Consider the following 14373-nt stretch of genomic DNA (forward strand, 5'->3'; position numbering starts at 1 on the left):
ACCTGATTGTTTGGTTCTTCAAGACACCCTGACTGCGCAATATAATTGGTGGCCACAACATGAAAGTGTTGCAGCCACCATTTTACATCTATATCAGAGTCCTGAAAAACAAAGTAAAAAAAAAGCCCAAACACAGACGCACAAAAGGTCTGGGGAAATACCCATAGCGGAGAAGGGGTGGCACTGACAATACCCCCTTCCCAACTCCCCCACCCCTAAATGGGTAAAAATCAGAAATACATTTATTTTTGCGTTTGCCATGGTCCTGGGACTCCCGTGTGACAAAAACCAACCCCTGTGGCCAACTTCCACCCGCTTGCCACTTCTTTTGGCTGTGCATGGTGAGGAGTTGGCTGCAAAAGTATCATAATAACGTGTTTATTAAAAAAATATATATATAATAATAAAAAAAAAACACATTCACTGAAAAAATAAAGGTTAAAGTGGAGTTTTACCCAAGGAAGGTAAAAAAACATTTTAACTTACTTTAAAAAAATAAAAAATAAACCTTAGAAATAGCCTCCTGATGGGCTAAAATGTCCACACAGTAGTTCTTGGTAAAAATGCGTGGTGTTGACGAGTGGATGCCTTACTTTCCCTGAGGTGCCATAGTCGCTCCTTTCGTACGACTGGAGCGTGCCGTGAGTGGATAGGTAGGACTCTTTGCTTTGTAGTAGCAAGTTTTGATACATTTGAATATCCACTTAACTATGCCTGTTTTGAGATGGGATGCCCTCTGCAAGGCTTTGCATATGCAACAAAGAGCTGATCAGATTTAGGGAAGGGCTTGGTCCTGTGAACGTAACACAAAACCTCCTGACATCTAGGCCCAGTTTTACTATATCTTGGTGTAATGCACCAAGACAACTTGTTGCACTGCGTCAAATGTAGAGAGCACAAATGCACCATATTTACTAATATCTGGAGCATTCCTGCTCTCTCTCTCTCTGTACTGGCGCACACAGTGCAGCCTGGTGCCAATACAGGCACCCTTGCAACATAGTGCAAGGGTGCTAGCGTTGCAGGCAGGATTGTTTTATGCAGGTAGGGAGACCTTCCTGCTCAAAAACAATACTCAGAGGCAATTTTCTTTCAATACGTGCTGCAAAACACAGCACACGTAGAAAGAGGAAATAACGTTATGCCTCTGTCGGTAAGGCACATTCCAAGGTTTACTAGTCTGGACATGTACCAAAATCCATGGGTGGATGAGTGGAAACATCCATGCACAACCCATGGAACGCATTCCCAACTCAAAGTAAAAGGCAGCGACTTCCACTGGCTTTCATTACTCTGGATTTACTAATCACCCCCAGAGCCAAGCAAGGTGGCTGTGCGTGGGTTGGTAAATTTCGCAGAAGCCTTTGCGTTGCCTTGCACCCCCTTGCGTAACACAATGGCAACGTAAGAGTTTTGTAAATCTGTACCCAAATGGGTGCAGTACTCTTTCAGTGACATAACCAGGTAGCACGAAGAGGACTGGGAGCTCTATGGGTTGGTTAAGTTGAAAGGTGAGCCCACCATCAGGGGGTGGGGGGCGTAGGACTGGTTCTAAGGACACTGTCTTTGTGCACCTCAATAAATGAGCGTCTACAGTTCGCTAATACATCCGAGTGAGGTAAGTGATACGAGGAAGTCTGCCTTCCAAGAGAGGAACTGAAAGGTACATTTATTCAAAAGGTGGTGACATGAAGACTTTACGGAGATTTCACATAGGCACAGGAGGTACCCTAGGGCAGTGGTTACCAACCTTTTGACTTCTGTGGATCCCGATTTTATCATTACTGGAACCCGGGGACCCCTACTGAATCATTATTGGATTCTAGGGAGCCCCCACGGAGTCATTACTGGAACCCTGGGACCCCGGCCTAAACATTGTTGATGATTTGAAACACAAACAGTACACAAAAAATACAGAAACAAGCATTCATCAAAAACACATACATAAATGATAACATGGTATTTAATTTGCAAAACATATGTATGCTTCTCCCATTGTCGCGTGGGCTCTCCTTCTAAATGAGACTACTGGATTTCTAGGTAGCAGGATCTATAACGATGTGGGGGACTGAGTCTGACCCACGTGTAAAGAACTCTGTCACCCTAAATCCGGTTTTTGCTCCGGCTAACTAGCCGTGCCTCATTTCTCCTATGTGGAAGGAATAATTTGGCAGCCGAGCGCATGACATCTTTGGAACTTCTCAGGGAAGTCGTGGTTACTCAGATCCAAACCAACTCTCTTATTTCCAATACGATCTCATATACAAATGACAAAGACAGTATAAGTTTTATATAATGTTTTTAATAAAACAACTGTATTTTAGATATTAAGGCGTGAGCCGCAATAACCAGAACGATACAACACAGTAGGATTGAAATAGTCACCAGGAGAGTAAAACATAAGAACAAACCTATCATATTGTCTAACAGTTTCTACTCTCCCTCTGCTTGTTCTATTTAGAGCACAGCATGTTAAGCTTCTAGTTTGCCTATTAGAATCACTGTGGAGACATCAGCCCTCATACCTGAGCAAAGACCTGTGATCTTGGTTCAGCATCTGCAACGAGGCAGTCAGCGTCTAGTTGTGGTTCCCTGGTCGGAATCTCCCTCTTGCGTGTATTGGGACAAGGAAGGGATTTTATAACTAACATGTCATCGTGATCACAAAATGTCCCTACGCAGGAATGCCAAGTCTAAACTCCTACCACGTCTATCGGCAATGTACCAGACTGTATCCTTGACTGAAGCACAGAGTAAATATGTTATGGAGAACTCCAGTGCTGAAGTAGGCAAAACAGTGTGATATGAATAAAAAAACAACACCGTAGAACTGGCTATTTGAAAAATAACAGTACGAAGCCTAATAAAAAAGCATGTAGAGCAAAGTGCACAGAGGCTCTAAGCTGTCAGCCAATGAATAAAATATATTCAGGGCAAAGTGCACAAAGGCCTAAAGCCTGAAGCTAAAGCGCAATGAATATGTAAAACTAACCACACTACACCCTCCCCTTGTCGGTAGCAAGTGGTTCCAATAATATAAAAGGATGCCCCAAATATAAACAATATCTAAAACAATTATTTCGACAAGGTGAGAAGACAACAAAGTCATAAATTTAGGTAACATGTGATCATAAAGCCAAATTCAATATAGTGTCAATTTCGTAAAAATCCAATCGTCAGATAGAAGCAATAGAACGCAGGAGTTCCTCCACTTCGATATATGTCAATATCGGAAGATCCACGCCACAAAGTACCATGGAGCAGGTGTGATCCAGAGCCCCAAAACCATTCAGGGCGGCACCCCGTGCAGGGCCTATGAAAGAGACAATACCATCTTCCTCCAGGAAGGGAATCTCATAAACCGCCTCACGAAGCAAGCGCATCCGTAGTGCACAAGTCTGGGAATGAGCCCTAATCGGGAACATCAACAGATCAGTATCGACCATTGGAGGGCGCTGCAGTGAGAGACAGAGAGCCAGTGCATGTTCAAACGAGCACCAAAGGCATCGAAACACGGGTTGCACACAATCCAAAACCGGTCTGAATGACAGACCAGTCACACTCCAAATGTCCCAGGAGTGTCGCTCCAAAATGCTGCATCATGCGTTCACGACACAGCTGCGCTGACAGGAGCAGCAATACAGGATCTTGTCGTGACGGGACAGCCATTGCGAAAAAATAGCAACAACAGCAAGACTCCAGCCAATAAAGCCAAAGTAATCGGGAAACCCCCAAAAATGCTTCCGAAAATAGAATGTATAGCCGAAGGTATCAAACCGAATATGGAAGAGAAGGTATGAGCAAAACCAACACCAACGGCTTTGAAAAAATGTGCAATACCAGCAGTGCCGGATGCATTAAATATACGTCCCACAAGTTCACCGAAGTGATTTGTAAAGTTAGTATTCAAAAGGGACTGTATCTCCGCCGATGACCTTGCCACCTGAAGTGCGTAGGTCTCGCTAGCAGATGTAAGGGCCACATGCTTTTGAAACAATAAAGCTTTTAGCCGACTCAACTTGTCGAAATCAACCTTGGAAGTAGCAATATGAGGCCAGATGTCCGCTACCTCCCTAAATTGATTGGGGGGGAAACAACACGTTCCCGCAGCACGTAACAGCTTTGTTGACAACGACGATGTAAACTATTCCGGCACGCATGCCACAGCAGTGTTCGCTGTTAAGAACAATGTAACTGCCGTTAGAAAGCACCTGGAAAGTGTTTTTAATAACCGGGACTAGAACTCCCTTCAGATAACAAGCTAAGTTAGCAATCGAAGCGTTACACGCCCCGTGCAAGGACAGCTGTTTACAAACCATTGAATGGCTGACAGAAGCATTGCATTCGCTGCCGCTAAGAAAAACCTCTTTCAAACCATTAACACATCTGTACTGAAAGGGAAGCTCCCACACCTCGTGTATGTAACTGTCTCCCAATAGTTCATATCTACCCACCGGAATGTGCTTCAAACAAGAAGTAAATTGCAAAGTGGAGATAGGCAAATTAATAACCACATGAATCAACCACTCAGCTGACGGAATCTCAGCTACCGTGAAAGGCAGTTTCTCTAATTTCTCAATATTTAACATAACATGTGTCGCTTCCTTTTTAGCCATCAGTTGTTGTTGACGAGTCAAATTAAAAGAGATAAAGATCTCTCTGGCACGAACGTGCTGCCATGGAACGCGACCCGCCTTCAAGATCTGAAGAGTCCAACCCAGCTGCATGATGGACCGCGTCTGACTCTGCCCATGATATAAAGAAGACATGTCCGATTTAATAATGTCAATGGCAGAGGAAACAATGCTGTCAATCGTGTAAACACGGTCAGAAAGGGTATGCATGCCATTATCAACAACAGACAAAGTCTGCATCAGATTTTCCTGATCAATCTGCCTCAACCGGGCTGCAGCCTCTTGTTGTGAAAGCTTCCAAATCTCATTATAAACCTCGTATAAGAACCTTTTCTTCCGTGGTACTTTGGGACCTGACAAAAAATCTTGTAAATCAGTATCATTAGACAGTAACTTGAGATGTGACTTAACTGCATCCAGCGTGGATGACTTCAACCATTGCTGACAAAGCTTCCCCACACTGTATGTAGTTATAATATCAGCATGTTCTGGTGATACGTAACGAGGGTCTGCCCTACTAGTCCTGAACCCCCCTGAAGAGGTGACAAAACGTTGATGACACACATTAGTGTCTACAGGCCATAATAACCACCCGCCTGGATGTAACGATGAAGTGTTAAGCATACCATTCTGGACCCAATGTGTAAAGTCACTAAAAGTAGCATTCACATAGTGCTGCCAATTTTTTAATTTAGAAGGGACAGGTATACTAGGCAAAGTCAACTCCCTAATTGTCGCTAAGCACAAACAGCTAGTGTGTTGTACTGTGTCATTGAGGAAAATCATCTGCACAGGGATAATACATGCTCTAAATAACGTGTCCCTGCCTTGCATTTGCCAATTTTTCGAACCCCAAACACTTTTTAAGTCAACAGTTTTAAACCAGTATTCATACCCCTCGACCGAAAGTTTAGATACAAACAAATTTGAATACAGTAATTTAGTATCGGTCAATAACATTTGCTTATTAGAATACGGTGCAACTTTAAAATAGTAGGACTTAGCATTCCGTTGATCATGCCCAGAAAAATATGCAAATTTATCATAATACGTTTTCGAACTCCCTTGTGGAGGAGTCGAGCAATGTTCCCATTGCACATAATTAAACATGGACTTAGGGCTACTAGCTTTATGAATAAAATGGTGTCCATAATAGTTGTAGCAAAACATGTCACCATGATTATCTCTAAATTGGTAAGCATCTTCATCGTCATAGACTGTATAATATTGCAAATCCGTTAGCATAGAATCTACTGTCTTCACATCCCAATCATCAGAAACAATGCCAGGTATAACAATATCATTCATTGATAATTTGAGGACATACGGTATTTGAATCAATTCAGTGGGACCATATATATCAAACATTACTTTATCCCACACAATTCCATCCGGAACTGGTATCGCAGAAATGTTTACAGTGGACAAGTCTCTTCGAACCATATGAGACGAAAAATGCGGTTTTAACACATTCTCCACGTGCTCAATGTCAGATCGATCAGGAAGAAAATGACCATGTATCATCAGAAAAAACGTAACCACAAATCCCAACCATAATAAAAGAGTCATCACGGCCAAAAACAGCCAAAAATAGTTCCAAGGAAAAACAAAATATGTGCGTTTAAGCCAACCCAGCAGCCGTCGTGGACCGTGGACAGAAGACATCGAGGACGAGGAGACAGACACATCATTATCAGCGTCGTTGAAGCAGCCAGAAGCTGTTCTAGCAAAAGGTGCAACTGTGAACAAAGAAGCAGATGGAGGCTCTCGCCGTGGCACGCTATAAACCACATGTTCAGAAACATCAGTAGAACGTACAGCAATTTGATCAAAAGATTCCATATTAATCGCCGTCGGTGGAACAATTGCAAGATCATCATCCACCCTCCCCAAGCTCGGAGAGGAAACAGTGTCGGTGAAAATCACCTGCAGAGGGACTTCTTCCCCAATAGTGAGAGGGATTCCGGAACTACTGGGTGTCCCTCTTGGTCTGCTGTGCAGAATCGGCCACATGTTGTAACTTGACATTATCAATGGAAACAAAGCGATTTCCTTTGGCCCCTCACAGCGGCGGTAAAATCACAGTTCTCAAGCCGCTCACCCCCAACACAGGGACAGGTTCTCGATAAGAAGGACCAAATTCTTTTTTAACTGCGACCTTTTCACGCACTAGATCCCCAATCCTGGGTATCCAACCATTAGGTGTTACTGGCTCATCCTTAATTCCTGAGGAGGCAGCACTGGCAGAAGAGTTATCTTCACGGAATTGTTGTAAATCCTGCAAAAGAGTGACACGATCATTTATGTCAAAGGGCGTATCTGCCGCCTCCACACCAGGACCATCTAGATCAGGAACATACATTTGTGTTCCAAACAGGCACTCATATGAAGTACGGCCCCCCCAGTGACCTTCTAGGCAAGTTATTAAGTGCTCTCTGTACTCCATATAGGTGGGCTAGCCAGCCACGACCCGTACCTATAACTCTGGCCGTTAAGGACTGCTTTAAATCACGATTCAAACGCTCCACGACAGAATTTCCCTCGGGATGAAATGGAGACGAGAATTGGAGTTGGACCCCCAACGAAGCCATGGTGTCCCTGAATGCCTTAGAGGCAAAAGCAGGGCCCTGGTCCGAATGAAAAGCCACAACTGCAAATATATCGACAAAGATGCGCAAATCTTTAATAACAGTTTGAGTGTCAGCCGAGCGTTGTGGCCATACCCACACAAATCTGGTGCACGAATCTACAGCAACCAATATATATTTGTATGCACTATCTGGTGTCAGCGGACCACAATGATCCAAGTACACACATTGTAATGGTCTATTTGAAATCAGAAGGGGCGTCTGCTGCGGGCATCTAGCCGACGATGCTTTAATTCGTTGACAAACGTCACAGCAAAGGACATATTGCTTTGTCTCTTTATAGAGACCAGGCCACCAGTAACGAGCCTGTAAAAGTGAAATTGTGGCAGCCACCCCAGCATGTGCAGAAGCCACCCCCTCATGTGCTGCAGAAATCAATCGAGGTCTCTCAATTTTATTGGGAATCTCACGTACACCAATGCCTGGAATTGTAACAATAGCATTCAGCGCACCATTCAAGCAGTAACTATATTTTGAAGGAAATCCTTTAGGAAAGGGCTTGCCATCAACCGTAGCCTTTATGGCAGCCGAAATTTCTGTGTCTGGTTTGGAACTCGAACGAGTCACTGCGGCCACAGTGGCGACAGCCACTGCCGATTTTGCGGCTTCATCAGCCAAAGTATTCCCAGCAACGTGTATTCCAACGCGCTGGTGTCCAAGTGTATGCACAACATGGACTTTAGGAAGCGTTTCCTTCAGATCCGCAACCTTACCCCACAACATCTTATGTTTAATGGTGTTGCCTTTAGAATCTCTGAACCCATTCATCGTCCAATAGTGTAAATATTCGTTGAAAGCCTGCACACAGTAGTAGGAGTCACAGACCAGCAAGGTTAAAGTCGCCGGATCCGCGTGCTCCAATGCTAACAATAGAGCTTTGAGCTCAGCCAGCTGTGCCGTGCAATCTCCCATGGTTTTAGTATAAGTATGTCGGGGGCAGAACACTTCCCCCTCCATAGTGCCGCTCACCACCGCACATGCAGCAGAATACTGTTGTTTAGTCTCAACCGCTGGTTGCGCAGAGCCATCGGTATTCGTGACCACTTGATATTGGTCAATAGGCAACGTACCAGCAGGAACAGGATATTCCATTTCATATTGAAGAAATTCTTGAGTCTGCAGTCTAGGGTCAAATACGTAATCTACATCAGTGGCTATCAAAGACGTAGCCCATTGTATCCATTGCGGGTGCAAAGCTTTCGAATTTGGAACACTCGCTTTTGTAACTGCCTCTAAGGCCGGAATTGGGGAAACGACAACGATGCGTTGACCCTGGGCCAGCGGTCTTTCTTTAATAACAGCCATCTGTACTGCAGTGAGAATTTTCTCAGTTTGTGCAAATCGTTGTTCTGCAGCAGAATACAAATTATATTTGTATGCAATTGGGACTGTCTCCCCCTCATTAAAGGTGACATAAGTAAACCCAACAGCCCCAGGTATCACCCTGATGACTAAATGTGTCTTATTGTCCCGTGTGTGTAAGTGTTTTACAGCTAAGAGATCACTTTGTAATTCGTGTAGTATGTCTGTATGTACAATCGTCCAAAATATACTCGAAAAATTCGGGCGAATCAACTCGTATAAGGGTTTTATACGCGTCGCATAATCAGGAATGTAAGTTCTGCCAAAATTCAGAAACCCCAACAATGACTGGAGCTTCCGAACCGTATTAGGAGGCTGCAACAAAGTACATTTCTCAAAAAAATGTGGCGCTAGGCTCTTGCCCTCACTCGACAACTCATATCCCAGGAAAATGACACTGAGGAAGGCAATCTTTGATTTCTTAAAATTAAACTTATAGCCAATATCAGCAAACCCCACAACAATGCGCGATACACGCCTTAGATGTTGCAAAATGTCATCATCTGTCAGATATATGTCATCAACATATGATAACGCTTCAGGGTCGAACTCATGTAGCATTTCAGTTACACGAGCCGAAAACAGTCCTGGGCTATTCTTATACCCCTGAGGCAAACGACAAAAAAAATTCTGAGAGCCAAACGCACTGAAACAGGTATAGTCCCGACTCTCGGGCGCTATATTCTGGCAGAAAAATCCATTCGAGATATCTAATGTTGTCTTGTATTTCTTACGCACTATATTATTCATAAGCGCTGCGCTGTGTGAATTCTGTATTGCATATGTGCGTGTATGACTATTCAAATGTCGGTAATCCACCACTATCCTATATGAACGGTCCGGTTTAGCAACCGGAAACAAGGGATTATTCATCGGCGAGACACAGGGCTCAATTACACCCTGATACTCCAATTGTGTAAGAATTTTCCTAACCGATGCCCGTGCTTCAAATTTGATAGGATACTGCGGTTGTGGCTGAGGTTCGCCCTTTATCGGAATTACATGATAAGGTGATTGTCTATCCCACCCCACGTTATTTCTATACAGGGCGGGAGCCTGTGCTAGAGCCCATGATTTACTATAGGACTCCGCTAGTTCTCCCGGAACAAGTGGTGAGAAGGAAGGTGTAATAACCTCCTCCCCAACCGGACAGTCGCGAACAAAGTCTGGTGGCCAATCCTGTTCGGCCAACAGAACATCATATGATTTTACCACATGGTCCCAAAAAATGGCGTTTACAATACGGTCAATGTCCCCTTCCAATCGCAGAGTCACTTCATATACTCTATCAGGATCAGAGACTCGCATGTCCGCCGTCTCGACTTGTATGAAGTCATCAGTTGCTTTCACCTCCAGATGCTCTAGAAGACTCCGGCGAACTATTGTGACCTCTGCCGCGCTGTCTAACAGTGCTAACGCCCACGTCTTGTTCGTCAAGAGAACTCTCTTCTTGAGCGGCATGTCTAACTGAGACTGCTGCCACTTTCTTCTTTTTAAATTGCTGTTTTTGTTGCAACGGTTTCTCTTCTTGTTTAATAGAAACCTCTGCCGAGCGTTGTGAATCCTGTCTCGGTTTCACGTACTCTGTTCTCCGCTCGGACCGCCCACCTCTCTCACTTCTCTTATCCGAGGAGTCCTGAAAGGAACAAGATTGGCGTGTATCAGTATATTGATATCTATCAGGCGTTTTCAAAGTATCCCTATTCCTGAGATTATACTTATTCTGCGGGGTCTCCGGTTGCGGAGACTGTCCACCATCTTTCTTAGGTGTTTGCTGTTTCTTTTCCCAGCGCTTTTTCGAACCCTCAGGTTTCTGTTGTTTAGCATTATCTTTAGTATTTTTACCCTGTAACTGGGGTTTCTGTGGTCTAGCACCTAGGCTATCTCGACCAATACTAGAATATGTTTCCGCTATTATTCTCGGAAGCTCCCGCTCCTGATTAAGCAGCGGAACATCCCGAAGACCCATTCGCACTGCTAGTGCTACTGCCTCTCCTTTGAGATTACTCAAAATAATAGAAGAAACTGTGGCAAAATTGCCCAGCAACTGCATGCCCAAATCTAAGGCAGGTGCAGCCCCATATTCATCTTGAATCTGTTTAAGTACGTCCGGTAAATTAGCTAATGTCGGTGTACCGTGTGCCGTAGTGTAGAGCGCGGCAAACACCGTGCCCCAGGTATTACATAGGTCCACCGGAGGAACCATCCCATACAGCAAACACATCGTCAAAATTCTATGTTTATCCTGAGGTCCCGTATGGGGAAATACTGCTTCCAGCGTATACATTTTTTGCGCCAGCCAAAATTGAGTCTCCTCTCGTTTAGCCGGTACTTTACCCATAACAGAGTGTACAGTGGCAGGATTAATACCCGGAACCACTGCCTGTGGGTGCGCTGGAGCAGCACGCGCTGAGTTTGTATTTAGTGTCTGCATTACAAACTGAACTAATCGTCTATATGTAGCCGTTAATTCTGTATATAAACGACGAACTTCAACCACTGCCAATTGAGCAACCGCAGGATGAGGTGTATATGTAGCCAACAAAGGCCAGGTAGGACCATCATTACTCAGCGGACCTAACCTAACTTGTGCTACTGTATGTGGGAGGGCGCCATCAAGCCAATTATGGTGTTCTTGATAAGATAGAGGTATTTCTAAATAAGCGTAAGCCCTGTATTGTCCAGGGACCTTCGCAACAGTGTATTCGTGAAAAGTATTTGTTCCCCCATCCACTGCTGGAAATCCGACCCAAGAATAAAAAAGTTCCGTTCTATAGGCTGCATGGGCGTCCACCACAAAAGTGACTGGACCCCCCTGGACTGTTAGTCCATGTGTCAACAGATGTCCCGTGACGCATATTAATTGCTATATTCACTACATTAGGATTCGCCATTTATAAAAAAAATAGCTCTAGGTCAGAGAAGGCACACCAATATCGGGGTTTTCCTTTCAAAGTTCAAGCTTGAACAACCAACCACTAAGCAATAGGAAGTACCTATGCCGTGGCGGCGGAAACCCTCAACCCCACGGACGTCTCCGTAAACGGAACCGAGGAGTCAAAATATATATGAGACCAAGAGAGTCAGTCGGACCTAATCATTAGAGCCAGACCAAACGTTGGCGGCGCCATGTCGCGTGGGCTCTCATTATTCTAAATGAGACTACTGGATTTCTAGGTAGCAGGATCTATAACGATGTGGGGGACTGAGTCTGATCCACGTGTAAAGAACTCTGTCACCCTAAATCCGGTTTTTGCTCCGTCTAACTAGCAGTGCCTCATTTCTCCTATGTGGAAGGAATGATTTGGCAGCCGAGCGCATGACATCTTTGGAACTTCTCAGGGAAGTCGTGGTTACTCAAATCCAAACCAACTCTCATACAAATGACAAAGACAGTATAAGTTTTATATAATGTTTTTAATAAAACAACTGTATTTTAGATATTAAGGCGTGAGCCGCAATAACCAGAACGATACAACACAGTAGGATTGAAATAGTCACCAGGAGAGTAAAACATAAGAACAAAGCTATCATATTGTCTAACAGTTTCTACTCTCCCTCTGCTTGTTCTATTTAGAGCACAGCATGCTAAGCTTCTAGTTTGCCTATTAGAATCACTGTGGAGACATCAGCCCTCATACCTGAGCAAAGACCTGTGATCTTGGTTCAGCATCTGCAACGAGGCAGTCAGCGTCTAGTTGTGGTTCCCTGGTCGGAATCTCCCTCTTGCGTGTATTGGGACAAGGAAGGGATTTTATAACTAACATGTCATAGATCACAAAATGTCCCTACGCAGGAATGCCAAGTCTAAACTCCTACCACGTCTATCGGCAATGTACCAGACTGTATCCTTGACTGAAGCACAGAGTAAATATGCTATGGAGAACTCCAGTGCTGAAGTAGGCAAAACAGTGTGATATGAATAAAAACAACACCGTAGAACTGGCTATTTGAAAAATAACAGTACGAAGCCTAATAAAAAAGCATGTAGAGCAAAGTGCACAGAGGCTCTAAGCTGTCAGCAAATGAATAAAATACATTCAGGGCAAAGTGCACAAAGGCCTAAAGCCTGAAGCTAAAGCGCAATGAATATGTAAAACTAACCACACTACACCATGAAACAATTTAAGGAAACTAAATTTTTTGCCTCCAATTTCAAAACCCTTGAAAGTGACAGTACATTTAAAAATGTTTTATAAAGTGTGTATATAAAGTGGCTCAGTGTACAATTAATCTGTTAATATAATTTAATTTTCAAACAATGATGGACCCCCTGAGGAGGCTTTGCGGAACCCCACGGGTCCCTGGACCAGAGGTTGGCAACCACTGCTCTAGGGGGTTATCCCTCTTGATATCCTCCATGAAAGTCTTAAACAGAATTTTAAAGAGGGATGAATGCTCTCTATGCTGGTGTTGGTGAGGTCTGCTTTTTGCAGATGCAAGGGGCAGCCGATGATGTCCTGGACGCTAGGCTATAGAGGGGGCTAGGTTTTTCTGAAATAGTGGTGAATGAACCTTTTCCATTCCACAGCATAACCAGACCTGTGTCGTGGGCCATCAACCTTTACTTAAGAGAGACATACATTTGTGGGGAAAATTGAGGTAACTGAATTCTAAGACCTCGGGTGACAGATTTTAAGATTCAGCTCTCTGTGCTCTGGATGTTTGATTCAACCTTGCCGCTGTGTGACGAGGTTAGATCCGAGCTGGAGCCTCTCCTGAGGGCTTGTGGACATCTTCAGAAGTGACACGTACCAGAGTTGTCTGGCCCAAGTAGAAGCTACTAGAGTGAGCATCAGTTATATTTGCCTCAAACGTCCTCACCATGTATAGGGGCAGTGGGAGAGGTGGTCAAGTGTAGGCAAATACCCACGACCAATTCATCCATCCATACTGCATTTTCCATGGACTGTGGGCACCATCAGGCAAGTTTTGGGCATTTTACATATTCTGGGATGGCAAACACAGCCATCTGTGGGATGCCCCAACTTTGGAAGTACCTCTATAGAACTTGCAAGTGGATTTGTTGATGCACCCTGCTGGGCAGGTCTGCAAAGTCATCGTCCACCCTTGGAAGATGTTCTACCAGGAGGTGAATGCTGTGGCAGAGTGCCCAATGCCATACCCCGTGCAGAAGCTGTGGAACATGGTGGTGATGTTTGTTTTGCTGAGACTACTTTGTCCCAAACAATTTGGAGCTAGACTTTAAGGGCTATGTGAATGGCTGCTTAGTAGCTCCAGGTAGTTGATGTGGCAACCCTGTTGTTGACAGGGCCACATCTCCTGCACAGTAGCCCAACTGAGATGTGCAGTAATGGTCACCTGCAGTACAGGGTCTGCAAAAGGACAGTCTTTCAACAAGTGGTTGCTGTTCCACCACAGCATAGCGGAGTAACCCCTGGCCTGTGTGAACACTAGATCTTCCCAGTACAGTCCGCTTGGGACCATTGAACCAGGAGTCAGTCTTAAAAGGGGCACATATGAAGCATTTTGCCTGGTGCAATGGGGACTTCCAAGCCCATTGTCTATCGAAGGCATATGACAGTTCTGACCATGAGCTGACTACAGAATGAAAAAAGTAGCATCTTCTGAAAAGGCTCTCACACTCTGCTGGTTGAGGGTAAGCTTTCCCCGTAACTGCATCCAACGTAAAGATCCTAAGAAGGATTTGCTCTCCTGAGGCTGTAAATAGGGCTTGGTGGCATTATGGTGAACCCCAGGCTGTGGAG

Source organism: Pleurodeles waltl, chromosome 9 (genome assembly GCF_031143425.1).
Source record: "Pleurodeles waltl isolate 20211129_DDA chromosome 9, aPleWal1.hap1.20221129, whole genome shotgun sequence".
In the NCBI taxonomy this organism is placed as follows: Eukaryota; Metazoa; Chordata; class Amphibia; order Caudata; family Salamandridae; genus Pleurodeles; species Pleurodeles waltl.